General features: G+C 35.1%; 1 long non-coding RNA gene across 1 annotated transcript; it reads left to right on the top strand.

Annotated features, from left to right (window-relative positions):
* On the top strand, window positions 1,407-14,691 carry LOC109824764. The gene is made up of 2 exons (XR_002242763.1): window positions 1,407-1,656; window positions 14,270-14,691. It is a non-coding gene; the product is annotated as an uncharacterized LOC109824764 (long non-coding RNA).

Below are 17,097 nucleotides of genomic sequence, written 5' to 3'. Positions count from 1 at the left end.
TCGGATTGGAGTGACCCGCGTTTTGGCGGGTCGGATTGGAGTGACCCGTGCTTTTCGATCTTTTTGGCCGCCGTCTTAGACTTTAGCCTCCATACTTGGTGCAGTCTTTGTGGCTTATGTTCCACTCCTTTATCTTCCAATTTCTTGGCCTCCTGCACGAGAATTCTTGCATGTGCAAGTAATGCGTGACGTTTCTGAATCCGCTCTTGAAGAGTCGATCGGGTTCTTTTGACACGGACCCATTCGTTCTTCGCTGGTTTGAGGGAGGAGGGGTCGTCCACTCTCTGTTGTGGTGGTTGGCGGCTGGTTTGAGGGAGGAGGGGTCGTCCACTCTCTGTTGTGGTGGTTGGCGCCTCCTGAACTTCAGATCTACCTCATAACGGATTCCATCAACTGGTTCCAAGGCTTTGGCCAGTTGGCGTGCGAGGCGTTGGCGTCGCCTCTGACGTGCTCTCTTTGATAGAGTGAGCACATCATCAACAGTCGACCTCTTGTTCAAGGGGTTCAGATCTGTAGTTTTAGCCTCGTCGGATGCCGGCGGGGCGTTGTGAGCCACGAGTGCAGCGGTGGCGGGAAGATCTTCTTCCTGGGGTTCTGCAGCTGAAGTCCAACGGGTCTTCCTGGAGTAGGCCTTCCTGCATCTGCGAGGAGAGGCCGATCTGGAGGAGGAGGACAAGTATGAACCTTAAATGGGTCGTTTTTTATAAATAAGTTTTAAAAGGGGTTTGTTTTCAAAATTTGTCCTTATCATGGTACATGAACCTTAAAGGTCAATCGTTTCCCTCTTCTTCCTTCTAGCTTGCTTTTAGGAAAGTTAAAAGCCTACTAAGCAAATAGTAAATACTAAGCAAATAGTAAAAGGCCATCGATGTGTCCTAAAACAAGGAAATATCATGTTAATGTGTCCTAAAACAAGGAAATATCATGTTGGTAATATTCAATAAAGGAAACGTTGAGGACTCTGTTGTTATTCTATGGCCATGTTGCTGTAGCTATTTTGTTGTGAAATTTGGATTTATTTTGGAAGAATTTTTTTTTAATGGACTAAAAGAAAGGGTAAATTTCACGAAACCCACGTAAAGTTTTGACATTTCTCGAATACCTAAACTTTAGCTTTTAAAATATCACAAAACTCGATCCCCATTAGTTTTGTGATTATTTGCAAGTCCCCTTCAACTCTCAAAACCATAATTTTCACTAACAAAAATACCTCTTTACTCACTCATGTGAAAGCTGAGGTTACCATTGTTAGCTTTGTTTCTAACAAAAATACCTCTTCACTCACTCGTGTGGAAGTTGAATGGGGTTTTGTGAGGAATCGCTAACTTAAGAGGGGTTCCGTGACATTTTGTGATTTTAGCGGTTATGTGAGATAGCCTTAAAACTTAACGGGGGCCTTGGTGAAACTTTATCCTTTTGAGTCCAGCCCGGCTATCTAACGAAGGCATCTCAAAACCTTAAACCCTAGAGAGAGAGATTGAGGGGGAGGGGGAGGGGGAGAGAGAGAGAGAGAGAATGGGTTTTGGGGCATTTTGGGGGACTCGAGCAATGGAGATCGTGAGGAGGAACAACTCCCCTGGGCTTCTATGGAAGAAGATCAAGCTCACCACCACCCGCAAGGCCAACGCCAAGAAGCGCCTCCGCCGAGTCTGGCAGGTATCAGTCCCAATTCTAGGGTTAGAAACGCTTCAATTCGATGCCAAATTTTTGTCTTTCCTGGTTCAGTTTGTGAAATTGGGTTTAGGGTCTGGTTTAGGGCCTTAAAAATAGTAGTTTTCCTTTTTTTTTCCTTCCCTCAAGCCGATCGCGAGGGCACGAAACTAAAATTTAGTCTCTATATGCTTTTGTACCGAAGAAAGGAAAAAGGAATCGCATTATAGGGGTAGAAACAAATTAGTTGTGGGCAGCGCATAGAGAACATGATGCATGATAACCTTTTTCCACCACAAGGTAGATGAATGATGCTGACAAATAAAGCACACGGCACATCACGGGATTAACACACTATGCATGAATTATTTATCACAATTAAAGTCATGAAGACAAACCAAATTAATAGGCTATCGCTAGAAAACAACTTGTCGATTATCCAAAGACCCAACAGTTCACACTTCGATATATAATAAAATCATTCACAACATGAAAGACAAAAACACAATGTAACTCATGTTTCATAAAATCAACCAAATAATCATACTCCCTTTAAAAGTACGAGTGCGGGTAAAGCTTTCTGTGGTCGATATTAACCTTCACTATTATAAATATTTCATGCAAATCTTGATCTATCCCAATCATAATTATATCCTATCCTAATCTCATGTGAACTACCTATAGCTCAATAATTTAAAAAAGTAAGATTAAAAAAAATACATGAAATAGCTCCGCGATATTAGCTTGCTATTGTAAAGAACTAACATGCTATAATATATGAAGTATTACCAAATAACCCAAAAAGTTTAAAATTGCACAAAACATCCTGATATTTCAAAACTGAAAACGACAAACATGAAATCTAGAAATTAATAGAAGCCTCTAAAGAATTTAAAATCTAAATATAACAGCCTCAACGTTTTAAAAATTGTAGAAACACTTTCCAATGTTTAAATAATAAAAATACACCTTGAAATTTTAAAATTTTAAAACTTGCAAACAACAAAAATGAATTCAAGGGATTACCATCAGGTGCCTGAAAATTATAAATTTATAAAAAATAACCTAAAAGTTCTAAAATTTAAAAATAAACTCCTTCAAAAGTTAAAAGTCACAAAAAAATTTGAAATTTCAAAACTTAAAACCGGTATATATCAAATCTAGAAATTATTAGCAGACCCCTAAAAATTTAAATTTTATTAAAAATAATCCAAAATTTTAATAATTTCAAAAAACACTCTAAAATTTTTAGAGTTGCAAGAAATATGCTAACATTTAGAAACTTACCACCAACACATGAAATAATAAAAAAGCAAGCACCCAACTTAAAATTTAAAAATTTTCAAAAAAGAATCTTAATTTTTCAAAATTTGTAAAAAATACCCTTAAAATTCAAAATCACAAAAAAGACAAAAATTTCAAAACTTAGCAAAGAAAAGAGTAGTTTTTGATATTCTTATTAAGATATATATATATATATATTTAACTTCCAATTTAAGGTTTACTATCCCTTTTTAGCATCTAAATGTAGTCTAATTTTATCGAAAAATATAAAGGTGGAGAAGGATTGGTGTATGCTCAATAAGAAATATAATAGAAGGAACGAAAGACACAGTTTTCTGAATATTTTGTAGATTTATTTTTGGAATAAATTTGGAATCTTTAGAAGAGATTTTCATAAAACTTTTAGTATTTTTATGTGCTTATGTGGATACTTTCATCATATAAAAGTGTATTAGAATTAGTATTAGTCTTTAATTCATGATATTTTTAAAAGTCTATCAATGATAGAAACAAACTCGATATTCTCTTTTGTGTTGTTTTAGCCCATTTTTAACCAATCATCTAGTCTTATTAGCTTAAATTATTCATCTTCCTTTTATAACACTATTTTCAAGTGTTTTTAACATTTGTAGCACTATACCTTCTCAGGTCAAGTTTGGTTTCATGTCGGTCCAAATAACATGATAATTCAAATTGGCTTTGGATTATATTTATTTTATGTCAATTCAATTATCAACATGAAAATTTAAATTGGATGTAGCTTATTTAAATGAACATAAAAAAATAAAGAATGACAATGCTAAAGTTTAGAGACATAAGTGAGCAAAAATCATTAAAGTGGAACCGAGGAACAAATTTTAGTAAGGAAATAAACTAAAAATATTTAATCATGGTATTCAACTGCATGCATTGCACATGCAGAAAACCTATCATTTACTAAGTATACGTCTTATATGTTAGATAATATCTAGAACCTCTGATCTTATATGTTAGATAATCTCTAGAAGCTCTAGTAATCAGTGATCTGTTTTCAAGAAATCACTAAACCATTATCGTAAAAAAAATAAAGATAAGGAGATGTACACAAATCTTCATTCTAAAAGAATTTATTTGTGGAAGTATTAAACAAAATTAAAGCAACTGGGATAGTGACCCTCTACATCCTTCATTACAGAGAAATCTACAATTCATGAATCAAATCTCCTCACTCAGTGCCCTGGACCCCATGAATTGTCTAAAATAAACCAAGGTTTAGAGTTTTAAATAGCTAAGCTGATGACAGGACTAATATTAACATATTATAGTGATTTAGGAGACTAATACATATTTGAAGATTTGGGGGACTAATATCAATATATATATAATTTGTTAACGTGACAAGATTGTGGACCTATCGCTTTATTAAAGAGAATCGATAAGTTGATTGTCAGAGGTGTAATGTTAACATGACGTCATCAGATGTGTAATATTAACGTGATGAAAGAATTGGTTGTCAGAGGGGTGATTATTCGATTTTGGGTCTTTATAGGGTAAAATGAAGCCCCCATCTTAATTTAAGCAATTCAAAACATCTCTCAATAATATTCCTAGCCGATGCATGTTTCACGTTGAAAAACTCTTGCACAGTTGTAGGTTAGTGCCCGTCTCTCCATTCGTTCAAGTGGTATCGTTGACCTTTGTATGGGGCAAGAAAACTTTCACAATTTGTGTATCCAGCATCAACTACATAATAGTAACATATGATCAGACATGTTAAAAATGTATTTAATTAAATACCATTGTAGGTGATGATTAATAACCCAAATAAAATATAAAGTATAAGTAACGTACCATGTGGGACTTTTAACCAATTTCTTCTAGTTATTGCTTCTCGAATGACTACTATCAGCAGCTGACACTTCCCAACCGGGTAGTATATATATGAACTGCATGTCTTGAGAACATACACCTAGAACATTTGTAGCAATTTCACTCTTTCGTGTTCGATACCTAGATTTTTCCTCCACTGCTCTACCATTCCCCTTATGTAAGTCACATCTAAAGCTTCAGGACAATTCTAGACATTAGGAAAAATTTAATGTGTTAGATTACTTATAAAAACTGATAAATACAAATGCTACTTGTATTTTAGATTACCTTGAACCATTTCCACCTCGCATCTGTTAAGTCTATTGGCACTGGCTCCGGTTTCTTAATCAAAATATCATGTAGACGTATCACGGCGTGCAACACATGAGTAAAATGCCGACTAATAGTTTTCCCTGAACATTGGAACATTTGTTTTATGACTCTGATCTTCACATGGTGGGCGAGGATATGTAGATACATTGCTACTTGTTCGTCTACCAACATTTTTTGTATCATTTAGTCCTACATTTTGTAGCATAGTGCATAACTTCCTAAAAGAGCTCCTATACATTCTATGCTGATCATAACAAGTTACTTCACTTGCATATGCTAGACGATATACATTTTTCTTTTAGAATAGAAATCTATGAAATATCGCTCTCTTAGTGATTTTTTTTTTCAATGTAAATTTTTATTATGTGAGATGAAAATAGGAACCACCAAGCCACTACACTTTGCACATTCCTCATATGTGCTTGGACAACAACCAACTTCTTCAATTTTCTCCGTTCGCCATCAGAATCCGTAATATGATATATCTTGACTGCATAAGTGTAAAGAAGTATATTCATTTTGGAATGTAAACAATTTATATAATCTCCAATACTAAAATTGGTGCACCATATTAATGTAGAATTGGGTTCCTGAACCTAGCAACAATGGCTTACTCCAATACTTAACTACCAAATGATTCTCATATGCTGTCGAAATACTAGTTGAGTAACACCAGTAAGAAGTACAGGTGGTAGTCTCATACACAGTTGATCCCAACTGTTTTTCTTTAAAATGCAGTAAAAGATAATGATGCCGATATTATTGGTCTAAAAGTTGTGCAATGCAAATTTTAACAACAGCTTGACGACATTATAAAGGCTTCTGAACTCAACAACAATGGCTCAGGCTAACTCCAAAACTTAACTAACAAATGGTTCTCATATGCTTGCCGAAAATACTAGTTGAATAACACCAGTAAAAACTACAAGTGGAGTTGATCCTAACCTTTTTTTTTAAATGCAGTAAAAGATGATGATGCCTACATCATAGGTCTAAAAGTTTGTGTAATGCAAGTTTAACAACAGCTTGACGATATCATAAAGGCTTCTGTTAAGCAAGTCTGTGTGCTCCTTCTTTGTAATCACAGAGTTGAGATGCAGGAACAGAACAGCTAGGGAGGATAAGTTCCAAATCATATCTTAAAAAGCTACTTACAATAGAAATCCAGGATGCTTGCATGTGACGCCATAAACAATCAACATAAATTAGTTAATGACAATCAAAAGTGAGAGTAAAAGAGAGGTTGCATGGTTACTGGTGGTGAGAGAGAGAGGCTCCGAGTCGAGGCAAGGCGATTCTCAGAGGTGACGCTTAGAAAGGAAAGACCGCCCTAATTTATCCAGCGCAACGTAAAAAAAGAGAAAAAAATGTGATTTGTTTAGATACGCTGATATGTATTCAATGAGATAGGGTTTTTAGATTTATTTTTGTTATCAATGAGGGTATAATTGGAAATTACGTAACTAATTTGATTCCCACTTGAATGAAAATGATCATTCCTTATCAATTCACTTGGAATGCTCATTCCCACAAAAAGTGGGAATGAGCATTCTGGGAATAGGCATTGCAACTTCTAAAAATGGTTTTGTTTGGAATGGAGAAATGAGAAGTGGGAATGGTCATTTCATTCCACCTCATTCCCGCGTACCAAACGAGGCAAAATAGTTTTTTGTGGAGAAATTTAGGAGTCACTAATAATGTGTGTGTGTGTGTGTGTGTATATATATATCTATAATATGTTATATATGTATATATTATATATATATGTATATATATGAGAAATAAATGGAGAACCTTGGTCACCGGCGCGGGCAAATAGCGCGTTAAGTTTGCTCCAGTTGCAAGCTTGGTAGTGAGCAATAGGCGCAGATCTGCCCTAGGCATGCAGGCGCGCTCGAAGATAGAGCCTCATCACTATTGGCACAGCTACTCCAAAATAAGAGGTTCCATCTTCGAGGGCGTGATGTAGGGGGGCGTAAAGGGGGCAAATTTGGCCTTCGGCTAACCAAGTTCAATGAAAGAAGGCTTGGTACGGGGCAAGGTTGCTCCATATATTTCTCTGCTCTTTAGGGCATACATACATACATACAACATAGCATATATGTATTAGTCATAGGCATACATATATTTGTAAGTATATATATTAATATATTAGTTATAATTATATAATATATATCTATATATAATATATATATATATATATTATATATATAAGAAAAGGGTATTGGGCTTGGTAATCAAGCTAAAAAGTTATGCTTGGATAGTGAGGTGACATAATCCGGCCCTGCTAGGCTATTCAAATGGTTGGCATATCCTCTGCACTCCTCAGCGGGCTATGTTGAATGTGGTCCCCCAATTTAACTGAGTGGAGGGGATTGTGGCCACCGGTCACTAGCCAAACACAAAATTTGTGGGGCTTGATACCGAAACATAGCCCATAACATCGGCATATTTCTCATATATAATATATATATATATATATATATATATATATATATATATATTATATATACTGCGCTATATATTTAATATATATATATATATATATATATGGCAGATCTGGGGGACTGGGGGTGCAAACCGTTCATATGCGGCTTGGATATAAAATAGAGCTTTGCTTTAGTGCTCCGAAAATACTTATTATTTTTTAACAAAAGGGTAATATGGGAAAATAAAGATTCTTCATCTCCTTTCTCAAACTAATTCGGACCATTTGATTCTCATACAAAACTCGAAGGTCCAATTCCATGAAAACGATGTGGTGATCACTGGACACCGGGATAATAAATGAAGCATAAGATACAGATGTATGACGAAATAAGATTTGAGATTTGAAAATAATAATAAGAAGAAGAACACAACATAGAAAAGATGGAGCAACTAGTGGGTTATCAAAAAAAATTAACTAGTGCGTTCTTTGATGGTGAAAAACAATTCAAGCGGTTAGCTTGTCGTCAATGAAGTTAGGAATCAGCTAACTAGGTGGAGAATACTATGGAAAAAGCCTAACTGAATTATTAATCAATCCAAAAATTATGAAATTATCGTTGGAACTCTAATGGTCACCCTCCACTGCATTATTATACCCATGAACCCATTGGGGTAAATCAAGAAAGTTTTATAGCATTCAATCTATTGTCAGGAGATTAGCTATGATCTTGCTAACTCAATTAAATAGAATGGTAAATTAACTAGTAATGAGTTTCTCGAAGAGTGGCTTGGGTGGAAGAAGATGAATCAATTTATGTTAAGAACTAACCTTGAATTTTGATTTACACTTGACAACCGTTTTTCTTAGGATTTAGAGAGTGGAACCTAAGGAATTCAAGTACAACTTATGACATCAGTGCTCCTTTTGGAGTACCGAAGCTGTTGGCTATAGAATATAGGGTTTTAGATATTAGTCCCTCAAACCTTTAATAATCCTACATTAGTTCCTCAAATCTTTAAAATTGCTTATGAGTTCCTCAAATCTTAAAGTTCTCACAATTTGGTAGCTCAATAACCAAAATATCCTCTCTTTTTCTCAATATCTATCCTCTAAATCCCTGAACCTAACTCCTGCTACATGCCCCCTACTCATTTGGCTCTGACCATACCTCATCATCAACTCCTATCATCATTCTCCAATTTAACCCTCTCCCTATTGCCCATCTCAAAAAAATGTAGCAGAGAGGAAAACAACTTTATTGAATCCTGAGCAAAGACCAGAGAAGGGGTCAGAGAGAGAGAGGAGGCTGATGATGGGGTGGTCAAAGGCAGGTGAGTATGGGGCTGCAGTGGGAGTTAGGTTTATGGATTTAGGATATTCAAGTTGGAGGGTGTGGGGGGGGGGGGTTTTGGTCATTGATGGACCAAATTGCAAGATCCTTAAGATTTGAGGGAGGGACTCATGAGCAATTCATAGATTTGAGGGATGAATATCAAATCATTGAAGATTTGAGGGACTAACATTTAAATATCGTGTCCATAGCCGCTTACTAACCACAAATACAGATAAATATACATATTTGCCTCACTAAGGAAAACTTATATTCCTATCTGTTAAAATCGAATATATATACAAACATACATGCGAATATATACACGGATATACATGCCAACACAAAGCGGATATGAGAATACCAAAAAATATTTGAAGAATTTTATTCATGTAGTGGAAGAGAATTTATTAATATGTTCTTTATATCTGAAAGGCTAAGATTAGATCTGTTGATCAAAATTAACCTTAAGTCCATTAATCTAAGGATTAAAACTATTGCAAAACATATATTCTGATAGGAGTTTGATGCCCGCTTAAAATGAACAAAATCCATGAGTATTAGAAGGTGCATATGCTCAAGTTGGACTAGAACAAATTTTAAAGAAAATTTCAATGCAAAGCAACAAGGTTGTATGTCATCTGGGTCAAAAGGCACCAAAATGGGTAATACATCAGCAATTTTTTTTTAAAAAAGATCAGTACAAATTATATATGACGTGTGAGTAAATATAACATGTTCTTAATAACCTATTTCACCATAAGATTGATGAATGATGCTAAAAGGTAAAGTGCACGTGCCACATGATTAACACAAGTTGCAGGAATTATAAAATACAAGTCACAATTACACAATTACAGTCATAAAGGCAAACCAAATTAATATATTATCTAGTAGAAAAAACTTATCGGTTATCTAAAAACCAAGAGTTCACACTTCGACATCTCATAAAGTTATTCACGATATGGAAGGCAAAAATATAGTGTAACTCGTGTCATAAAATCAACCACATAAACAATAAAGTTTAAGCAAGGAAGTTTTAATTTTAAGTTCAAAGTGTGACATGTGAACAGAATGATATAGTGAAACAATCACCAAGTTCTGGCTGTAAATCAAAGGATTTTAAGTCCACACACAATATCATAAGTTGATGTTTACTCGTTATCACCCCCCAAATCTGCCACCTCCTATGTTAATGTTATTTTCAATTCAGGAATCTTCCTCTTCAATTAAATTCTCATCTAGTGAATTTGAATAGAATATTCATTTTCTTACAAGAAACTTAAGCTTATATCTATTCCTCTATAATAATGGGAGGACCCAATAATCACTATTCGTGCTACAGTAAATTGATGCAACATTATTCATGTAGAGTTTTCAAAGAAATATTACTGTAGCTAGGCGAGATACTGTAGCATTAGTTTAAAATATTGCTGACATTTTAAAAAATATTATTGTAGCAGAGGTGTGATACCGTAGCATTTTAAAAAATTAGTGTAGCATTTAAAAATATATCGTAGCAATTAAAAACGGGATTATTGTAGCGATAAAAAAAGGAAAATTCTTGTAGAGTTTTTAAAGAAATATTACTGTAGCTAGGTGAGATACTGTAGCATTAGTTAAAAAATATTGCTGACATTTTAAAAAATATTATTGTAGCAGAGGTGTGATACCGTAGCATTTTAAAAAATTAGTGTAGCATTTAAAAATATATCGTAGCAATTAAAAACGGGATTATTGTAGCGATAAAAAAAGGAAAGGTCGTGCTTCGCACGGGGCGCACACTAGTCCTTATTCTATTAGGAAGTCTAAAATTCCACATGTGATAAATTAGTCCTCTCTCATACAAAAGTCCATAAACATTGTATTTATTTTATAGAAAAGTGAAAAAACCTCTGCTTATCAGCATGTCAAAAACGTTGCATTTGATAAGAAGTCCTATCTCTATCAGTAGATCTATAAAATTTATTTGTGGTGTGAAAGTTCTACTCATATTAGAAACATATCAAATATTCACTTCCGATAGAAAAGTCACATTTTCATCACTAGCACAAAACCTACAAAATTTACGCTCTATCATGAAAGTTCTTTTCACACCCTAATTCCATAACTTCTGTCTTTTTTCAATGTTATTATTAAATTTGAGTTTATATAAAAATTTGTAACCAATTAATCAGAGAGTCCTTCAGTTCAATTCCAAAAGGTAATTCATAATAGATTTTTGTAGTCTATTGGAGATATTGAATCCCACGATTCATAAACCTCTAGTTTTCTAGGAATTTTAGGGATATACCCCAATACTAATATGATTTTTTTCTATCTAAAGCGCAAACATCCTCAGGGCGAGATCTGGGACCCTACATTACTGCTGTGGCTTTTTCTTGGCTGCTTTCTGAGTTATGTTACCTTGATACTTCTATCATGAAGCTATACTCGTAAGTCGTACCAGACACATAGCTAACACGTTCCCGTACCTAAACCTCATGGCACTCCTTGGATATATGCATACATTTATTCAAACATGTACTCAATTATAGTATATATGTTTTAATTTAAAATACTTTCCATACACTTCTTGAATATATATCCTACACTTCACGACCATTTCTTCAATATTCCGTAGACACAGGTTAGGTTTGTTTCAGCCTATGCCCAAGTTCAAAAGTACAATTAAAGGGTCTTAGAGTCCTTGTATAGTTCAAAAACGACCACTTTCCAGTTTATAATAATAAACATAGTTAAAGAAATTTAAAAAATGTTATAGGAATTTTAATTCTAATGACTTCTGAATTGAAAACAATAATTAATATCATGTAAATTACTACTTCCAATACATATATGTAGCCATTTCTCCGTTCCCTACATTGTAAAAATATGTTGTGTCTGGTATCCATACCCACACCCATACCCATACCGGTGCCCGTTTCCGTGCAACTTAGGTTCTGAGTCATTTGTGCATGCTTGCTAATCTGTTATAAAAGGTGTTACTAAACTTCTAAGGGGGAGTATACGATCCTCCTAAAGGTCTCTTACTCCTTCACAGTTTTAGCCATTTTTAATTGTTCAAAAGAACCTATATACAAATGTTTGCTACATTTATCTTGTTCCTGTTCGCCTACTTCTAAAATGCTTTTCTATCGTTTCGCCAGAGTCCAGCCATTACATTTATTATGTCAGGCATATATACCTTAGGCACGATCGTTTCTAAGGACCTTCTTTTTTGCTTCTTCTGACATTAAGTTTGTGTTCGTCATGTATACCTCCTAGAGCTGCTGATAGGCTCATCAAGCTCAAGAATCAGCTAAAGATGGTCTCAAAACTTTGTTTAGAGTTGTTCCATGACATAACTAACCTAAGGTTGAACGTGGGTCTAAGATTAATAAAGTGAACTGAATGCACAAGGTTGAGCATAGATGAGTCATCTTAACTTTTGCTTGTGCTCAGCTCGTTAATGGTTCATATGGTCTCAGTTGATGTTCAGGTTCAGCTACCGAAGCTCGGTAAGTTGGGAATTTTTCTGGGTCCTAAATTCAAGTTAGTTAATAGCGTTTCAAATTCCTTTTTACTCTAATTTTCTAGATCTTCCGATAACCTAAATGAGCTGAGCAAATGTTATAGGAATTTTAATTCTAATGACTTATGAATTGATAACAATAACGAATATCATGTAAATTACTACTTCCAATACGTATATGTAGCCATGTCTCCGTACCCTACATTGTAAAAATATGTTGTGTCTGGTATCCATACCCACACCCATACCTATACTGGTGCCCGTTTCCGTGCAACTTAGATTCTGAGTCATTTGTGCATGCTTGCTAATCTGTTATAAAAGGTGTTACTAAACTTCTAAGGGGAAGTATACGATCCTCCTAAAGGTCTCTTACTCCTTCACAGTTTTAGCCATTTTTAATTGTTCAAAAGAACCTATATACAAATGTTTGCTACATTTATCTTGTTCCTGTTCGCCTACTTCTAAAATGCTTTTCTATCGTTTCGCCAGAGTCCAGCCATTACATTTATTATGTCAGGCATATATACCTTAGGCACGATCGTTTCTAAGGACCTTCTTTTTTGCTTCTTCTGACATTAAGTTTGTGTTCGTCATGTATACCTCCTAGAGCTGCTGATAGGCTCATCAAGCTCAAGAATCAGCTAAAGATGGTCTCAAAACTTTGTTTAGAGTTGTTCCATGACATAACTAACCTAAGGTTGAACGTGGGTCTAAGATTAATAAAGTGAACTGAATGCACACGGTTGAGCATAGATGAGTCATCTTAACTTTTGTTTGTGCTCAGCTCGTTAATGGTTCATAACTTCATATGGTCTCAGTAGATGTTCAGGTTCAGCTACCGAAGCTCGGTAAGTTGGGAATTTTTCTGGGTCCTAAATTCAAGTTAGTTAATAGTGTTTCAAATTTCTTTGTACTGTAATTTTCTAGATCTTCTGATAACCTAAATGAGCTGAGCTTGAAACAAAAGTCTGCTTGCTAAAGTAAACATATAGGATGAAGCATAGCAGGGACCAGTTTATATTCATCCTTGACTCGTTAATACTTTATATGTGCTTTTCTCAGGTTTAATTCAGCTGTTGAGGGTATGCTAATTAAGTTGAGAATATTTTCATATCCTAGTTTCAAGTGAGTTCAATTGCGGTTCATACTGCTTTCCAGTCAAATACTTACTTAATTTCTTTTTTATATTCCTAAAGTAACTTAATTATTTTCTAGAGCCACTCGCTAACTCAAAGAGAATTTACCCAACATACTATAGTATATTACATAGTAACTTGCGATAGTGTCAGAATAAGATTTGATGCTCACTTTCATTGTTCGTCTGCTCATCGTTTTTCTCTTTTGCTTATCCATTTTTTTGGCACATATTCTTAAAATGTATTTGCTACTAGTCGTCTGGGATTGTATATATGCCCAAGGCTGAGCTGAGGCTTATGCAGTAAGCTGAATGAATTAGCTGGGACAACAATTGAAGCTTCTTTAACTAATTGAACAAGCACAAATAAAGCCTTAGACATTACAAGAATTGTTTTTCTTATTTTATTATAACATCCTGGAATTAGTTGTAATTGCTAGTTTCTTTCTATTTCTGTCATGTTGATGTCACACAATATATTCTTCAATTATCATGCTGTGCATTTGTTCTCAAATTTAGTACCATATGCTATGCTACTTTCTCAAATTTAGAGATGTATTTTGCATGCAGATCTTTAGCTCTGGTATATTTACTCTTGTGATTTTGATCGAATAAATTCATCAGCTATATATACGTTCATGACTTGTCATTAATATGGAGTAGCTGTCTCTTAATCAATTGGCCTCACTGTTTTTCTTTATCATTGTTCTTCATTTGAGTTCTTAATTCAAAATCCTGCTGCAGAATGAGGCCGTGCTGAGGGCTTGTGCTGAACCACCAGCACCACCAAAAACATCACCATCGAGTGCTTCTTGAGTTGGTTGAAGGACATGAATATCAAGCAAACCAAAAGGTGCTGTATACCTCAAGAGCGACTCTATTGGCTTCTTGGTTCCTAGCTTCCTACATGAGTTGAGAGAGTGTCAGTTTGGTACCGTTATTTTGACACTCTTATCTCGTCATAGAATAATTTAGCGTATGTGACATTTATCCTTCAATCACTGTTCTGCATTGCATCATGATCAACTACAAGCCCTCTAGCTTATGACATTTTTAAGCATGTTTTGATTTTAAAATTTGTGTTTATTCATCCCCCATTCCTTCTTAAATTATCTATGTATCTGTTTGGGCAAATCAATAGCACCCCAAGGTTGCATGTTTTTTTCCGAGTAGTCTTACTTTGCAGTTATGGTGTTCATTACTTCCTTATAGTATAATTTGCAATTTAATAATTCTTTAAGCTGTTTGGCTGAAATTGACTGAAGCTAAGTTCTTTGTGAAGCAGACTAATTGATTACCAAAAAGAACTGAATGATTCACTATTTCTCTACTTTTTGAGGATTTAGGTCATATATGCTGCATCATTAAGTTAGTGGTGTTAAGTGTTTTGATGCAACATTTATGTATTACAACTTGGTTCTCTGTTGAATTTCTTGTTGTAGTTCCCTGTTGAAGTTCTTGTTGTCTTCCTCCATTTGTATCATTTTTTATTTATTTGCAATAGTTTAATATTGTTTGTCAACATTGCTTAAGCAATGGTGAAAGAGGTACAAGTCTCTCTAGAAGAAGTATCAATATATCCCATGCTGAGTGACAGGGGGCTTCAGCTGGCTGATGCTCTGGCAACAACCTTCAACAAACACACGTGATCTCATTCACATAGTAGAATGCATTATTCATTTTACTTGCTCTGACATTTCTGTTGCAATTGTTCGGTAGCAAGTAAAATGACATGAACTTAAGCTTCCTTAAACATGAAGAAAAAAAAACAATAATTACAAGCTGTTTGGTGTGCGGAAAATTACAATTGTAATTGTAGTTGCAATTTGCAAAACATTAGTTCTAGTGTTAGCCGTTTGTTTCGCTGAAAACTGTAGTCACAAAATAAGGATCATTTTTTGGGTTAATTGTACATAAACCCCTTGTAGTACCGCTGTTTTGAACTTACTAACGCTGTAGTTTTATTGTTGTAGATAGACCCCTAGGGTAATTTTTTTTTTGGAGACTCTTCTACTCTAGTCGAAATTATATAAAGATTGCCTTTGGGTGAAATTAGTGAGTCTACCTGAGTCTGAGGGAAGGAGAGTCAAAAAAATTTAACCCGGATCTATCTACAACAATGACACTACAGTGTCGTAAGTCCAAAACAACGATATTACAGGGAACTACGCAGCAATTAACCCTTTTTCTTTTTTCTTTTTATGCAAAATTGACCTTTTCCTAATTTTACAAAAAAGTGGTTAATTGTAAATAGGTTATAGCTATATACTGAAACAAACAGCGCAATTGTAATTGCAACTGTCTTTTGCAAAATCAGACAACCTTTTGGTTGCTTTGCTTTATGTATGTGTATATTTAGGATTATAGTACACAAGTAAGCTAATATGTAATGCATTGAACCACTTCCACTTTATGGTATGATTCTTGACATGGGGTTTTCTTATTTTGATTAAAAAGGGCGAGCGTAACAAAAGTGGTAGTAAAGTTTGTCACTCTTCTCTTTCCTCTTTTCTATTGGATTACATGGAAAGGCATGCATCTCCATGTGCTGTAGACATGCTTGGTGACTGTACACTGTCCTAACTGCCCCCATTGCCCCCACCATTTCCTTTCTTCTTCTTCTACTTCCCTTCAACTTATCAAACTCTTTCTTTCATTCAATTCAACCTCCTCCCATCCTCCTCATTCTCTCCAACAAGCTCTAGAACTGCAGAAGTGAATAGTCCCACATCGGTTGTGTGAACGAACGTATATGGTATCAGTGGTTTTGGGGATTAGTTACAGTATTGAGTTTGCGACCTTGTGGAAAATCGTCGCTTGGGGCATTATTGTTTGAATTACTCGCGATGTGACCGCGAGGTTTATCTTAATGATCACTTGTATAACAAGAATATGTAGTTATCAAGGTTGATTAATACAGACTTAGCTCCTTTAGAATATATCCCCGACAAGGTTGTGTTACGATTTGGGTTTCGATTGGTCAAAGCGATAGAAAATTGGTAACAAGTGAAGAGGCCAAATCAAACCTATTAAACAACTCTGTCCACTTCTACAATATTGTCTTTTTTTATTAGTAATAATAATCTGGTCATGTTAGAAAAGGCTCGAATAATAAATTTGGAAATGATAAGTTAAAGGCAATATTGATAGTGTCGTGAGAGAACACACCAAGGGCTTTAGTTGGAGGTCGGATCCCAAAACCACACTCACAAGAAAACTCTGGTCGGCAGTTCTTTTAAGCACAATGCCATGGCAAGCACGTAACACTTCACAATTACATAAGCTTATGAGCACAGAAACTCACCCGCTTGCTGCCACACCCAGCTCTTCACCCCTCACTCGGGGGACCCACGTCGTATTTTGACTGTAGTTATGTTTACTAATCGCTTTTGTTGTCTAGTATAGAAATTTAATTTTGCTATTCCATCCCGGCTTTCCTTTTCTCCAAGGTTCTCGAAAAATCTTTTTCATCATTATTGGCGGAGTCCATCGCTGTTGTTGTATGTTTATTTATATTTTTTGTACCTGTTGTTTACAAGACAAATCAAGAATAAAAACACGATAACAAGAGT

Source organism: Asparagus officinalis, chromosome 9 (assembly GCF_001876935.1).
Source record: "Asparagus officinalis chromosome 9, Aspof.V1, whole genome shotgun sequence".
In the NCBI taxonomy this organism is placed as follows: Eukaryota; Viridiplantae; Streptophyta; class Magnoliopsida; order Asparagales; family Asparagaceae; genus Asparagus; species Asparagus officinalis.
This window is presented reverse-complemented; position numbering and strand designations above follow the sequence as displayed.